We start from the raw sequence: 4965 nt of genomic DNA on the forward strand, positions 1-4965 counted from the left end.
TTGTGTCTTGCATTTGGCCTTCAAATTTTTTGTTTCAGTCTGGCTTATTCCTAAGGAATGCTTGGAAGTCTTCTATCTTATTGAATGATGACTTTTTCCCCTAAAAGAATATACTCAGTTTTGCTGGGTAGGTGACTCTCAGTCATTAAACCAAATCTTTTGCCTTCCTGATTATCATATTCCATGCCTTTAATGTAGAGGCCGCTAGGTCCTAAGTGATCTTGATTGAAGTTCCATGGTATTTGAATGGTATTTTTCTGGCTGTTTGAAGCATTTTTCCCTTGACTTGATGGCTCTTGAATTTAGCTACTACATTCCTGTAAGTTGTCAGTTGAGGATTTCTTTCTGGAGGTGATCTGTGAATTCTTTCAATTTCAATTTCATTTTTTTATTCAAGGATTTCTGGGCAGTTATCTTTGATAATTTCTTATAATATGATATCCAAGGTTTTTTTCATCATCATGGCTTTCAGGCAGACCAATAATTTTCAGATTGTCTCTCCTACATCTATTTTCTAGGTCAGTTATTCTTTCAATAAGATAGTTCATGTTTTCCTTTTTTTATTACTTTGATTCTGCTTTATTCTTTCTTGATTTCTCATGAAATCATTAGTTTCTAGATGGTCAATTCTGATTTTTAAGCCCTGGCTTTCCTCTGTCGATTTTTGATTCTCCTTTTTCAATTGGCCCATTTCTTCTTGCATCACTTTCATTTCTTCTTGCATTACTTTCCTTTCTTCTTGCATCACTTTTCCCCTACCTCTTTTCCTCTCACCACTTTTCCTCTACCTCTCTTAATTGGTTTTGAAATCTTTTTTGAGCTCTTCCAGATGCTGTGTCCATTCCATATTTTTTGGGAGGGCTTTGCGTGTGTTTCCTTTGCTTTCACTGTCCCCTTCTGTGTCTGTACCTTACTGTTTGTCTCCATAATAAGTCTCTAGAGTTAGGTGCTTTTTTGTTGTTTTTCCTATTTAATTATAGGCAGGCTCTGTTTTCTGGGAAGTTGGGGTACCCTCTTAAACTTCAGTCCTTCCTTGATGCTATTTTTGGCTTATTTTCTAGGTTGTTACTGGTTTACCAAAAGATCTGTGGGCTGAGAACTCTGTCTCCTCCCAGTGCTGATTCAATTGACCCTTGAGATGCTGATAACTTAAAAGACTTTCCTCTTGGGCTTGGGTGTAAGCTTTTGATCTCACTCTACACTTAATCAGGTCAGGTGCTAATCAAATTCTAGTCTCAGGCTTAGGCTCAATTTTTTTTTTTAACTCAAGGTGTCCTTGATTCAATCAGGCACACCCTTGATTCCCCTTTCCTGGAGCTCTGCCCTTAGGTTTTGGGCAAAGAGATCCTTGGAAGGTCCTCCTGAGAACTGTGTCCTTACCTGAAAACATGGATTATGTCCTCACCATCCCAAGCCCAGATTGGGATTCCTGGCTTTGATCTGTGCCCACGTATATTGGCCACCTTCAGCCCAAAGTGTCCTGGGATGGGACTCCAGACTTATCCACAGGTTTGAAATTTCAAGGGGTGTGAGTTGGCTTGGATCAATACTTGCCCTGGCAGAATCTGAGTCTGCCCACTAAACAGGGCTTAACCTTGGAACCTGTGAGAGCAGATGTGTAGGGGTGTGGGGTGTGGTTTGCTCTTGGCTTGCTCTTCATTCAGTGCTATGCCTCCTGCTAGCTCTGCTCCTCTCTCATTTTTTTAAGTCTTCTGCTTGAATGCAAAGAACTTAAGACTTAGGTGGTTCTGAGCCTGAACTGAAAGTGCAAACAAAGGGGATGACCTGCTATTTCTCAGTCTCTTTCCATTGGGTTTATGAGGACAAAGATGCTACATAAGAAGACTAGACACATCCCTCTCTGCAGCCTCCATGTATTGGTGAGCATATGGTACCTCTGAGATTTTTGTTTATTCTATTTTGCCCTTGGGCACATCTCAGATGGGAATGCCCAGGCAACCTTATGTTTGGAGGATCCAGAATTCCTCACCAGTCCCATTCAGAAGTCCCCATTTTCTCAGTGAAATAAGTAATAAGACCTTCAACTGAGATGTGTAGTTAAGGTAGGCATGGAAACTTTAGTGAGGATGAGAAAGTGTGGAATAGCTTCTATGAAAAACAGAAGAGGAAATCAATTAGGGAAAGGAAAATGCATTTACTATGAACCTATTATGTGCCAACACTTTCCTAGATGCTTTACAAATACTGTTTCATTTAATCCTTACAATAGTCCTATGAGTTATGTGCTATGTTATTGTCCCAATTTTACAGTTGAAGAAAATGAAGCAGAGAGGTTAAATGACTTGCCCAGAGGCACACAGCTAGTATGCATCTGAAACTGGATTTGAAATCAGGTGTTTTCTTCCAGACTCAGTACTCTACTCCTTGTACCACCTTCTATTTTGCTATATCAAGGGTCCAGTTGAGATTGAATAACATAAATTTGTGATTTATTCAGTCAGCATGATTATAAAGTTTCCTCTGTTCAGCAGCTTGTGGATTGGAACAGAGAAGACAAATAGTATCTATGATCCAGGTTTGAAGTTTAGCATGAGTGGTCAAGAGGGCATGGGATCCTAAAGCAAAAGATTAGGGAGAGTAGAAATAATAACTATTGGTTTGACATCAGAGAAGGAAGAAAATGAACAGGGCAAGGTTCTGATAAAATAATGAGAAGTGGAGAGATTGAAGGCCACAATGAAAATAAAGAATAGGTTTAGGAAGAGTAAAGAGAGATTGAATGATTCATTTTTCAGTCATGACGTCTCTTGGTGGAACTGAGGCAAACAGGGTTAATGAACTTGTCCAAGGAAGTTACATTTGAATTCAAAAAGATGTCTTCCTGATTCCAAGTCCAGTGTTCTAGCACTGCCCCAGACTGAATTATAGGAGGGGTTATTAAGAACCAGTTATGTGTCAGATGCTGTGCTAGGCTATAAGGATATGAATACAAAAAATTAATAATTCTTGCTCACAAAAAACTTACATTCTAATGAAGGAGACATCAAGAACACACATAAAAATACACAGAAGAAACAAGAAAAAAAAGAAATACAAATGAATACAAAGTAATTAGTGAGAGAAAACACTAGCAATTGGAGGAATGGGGAAAAGCTTCCATGAATCAAATCTTGCAAGAATAGATTCTCTGAGATGGAGTGGTGTCAGACATATGGGATGTTAACACAAAAGTGTGTGGAGATAAGAGAAAAAGTTTCTTGTATGAGGTGAATGTGGTTGGATTGTAGAATAATGGAAGGCAACGACATCCAATTAGACTGGAAAGATAGGTTGAGGCCAGACTGTAAATAGATTTGCAAGCTAAATATATACCTTTTTATATTGTAAGCAATACTAATCCACTGTAGTTTATTGAAAATGGGAGTCACACGATCAGAAGATGGAGGTTTGAAATTGCAATTTATTGGAGAAGACAGGAGCTGAAGGCATCAAGCACATATAATAGTGGAAGTTGCCTTGGTTAGGAAGGTTGTACCTTCAAGAGATGTGTGGAAGTCTGGAAGAGAAGATGGGTTTGTAAGGGAATATACTGAGTTCTCTTCAAGCCAGATGAGCTTGAAATGTTTCTGGAACGTCCAGTTTGAAATGTCTAAGAAGTTCTTATTTTCTCAAATTAAAGACTTGTTCAGATGTACTTTAAATTTTTGACTGCTTAAAGGAGGAAGCTGCGTGGACCTTCTTTGAGAAGGTTTACAGGAAATTGTTCAGAACTTCTATTGACCCAAGGATATAATAAGCTGGATATCTTACTTCCAGGATTCCCTAAACAAACTCCTCACCATGGACTTTTTTCTATGGGTTTTCAGTTCCTGGGAAAGTAGGATCTAGTGATAGTAATACCTAGCATTTATATAGCCCCTCAAGGTTTACAAGCATTTTACAAATATCTCATTTTATTCTTCATAACGACTCTGGGAAGTAGGTAGTACTATTATTCCCATTTTACAGATGGAATACAGGTAAACAAGATGAGTGACTAGCCTAGTGTTATGTAAAGGATGGCAGCATGGCACACAGCTAGTAAATGTCTCCGGTAAGATTTGAATGCAGATCTTCAAGACAAGTATACCACTTGCCTAGTCAATTAAGTGAGGATAATTCAGTGTTGGTTGAGTAGTTTATTATACTCATTTTTCCTAACCTGCTTCCTCAGGCAAGAATCAGATGAGGTCTAAAAAGTAGAAATTGCAGTTTTGGTGACTGGATTGAATACCTGTTTTTGAAAACAATGCAAATATACTTGGCAGGATAATTTAGAGTGAGGATTTTTTTTTATTCCTCTGGCGTGACACATCATTATTTGAAGGCTATCAGCTATAATAAATGACAGTGTTTCGTGGTGACAACCGTTTGAACTCTTTTTTTCCCCCAGTCGTAACCAGTTTTAAGCCCGTTTCTTTCCTTTATTGGCTTCGAAATGCCTTCGATATTCCTCTATTTCAGGACCAAGGAGCGCTCGAGACATTTTCTCTGACGCGAAAAGACGTCCCAAAGAGCACGAAGAGCTAGACTAGCTCAGCTCTCAGCAGATCTCGAGCAAAGAGAATTTGATGCTCTCCGTTTAAGAGCCCCGTGTGTCCATGCTATTCTTCCTCCTGACTCTTCAGAATTTGGAAATGGGCTGGCTGGGAGAAGAGAAGGGAAAAAAGGGAAAGCACAGATTCCTTCAGTCCCTGAGCCAGACAAAGATAAGGAACAAATCCTCCCCTCCCCCCCTACCCCCCAGCATCCTTTGGTCCACAGAGTCCAGGGGGATGGGGGTGGGGAAGAAGACAGAGGATTAGCAGCGGCTCAGCACCCAATCCGGGTGGCGTGATTTGAGGAGGTGCACGAAGGGCAACGGACAGTCCAACCCAAACGGCCCCGCCCCACCCAAAAGACAGCTTCTAGGCGAAGCAGGGCTGGAAGCCCCTCCCCTATGCCGCTTCTCCTCTCACCCCCACC

Source organism: Gracilinanus agilis, chromosome 5 (assembly GCF_016433145.1).
Source record: "Gracilinanus agilis isolate LMUSP501 chromosome 5, AgileGrace, whole genome shotgun sequence".
Classification (NCBI taxonomy): Eukaryota; Metazoa; Chordata; class Mammalia; order Didelphimorphia; family Didelphidae; genus Gracilinanus; species Gracilinanus agilis.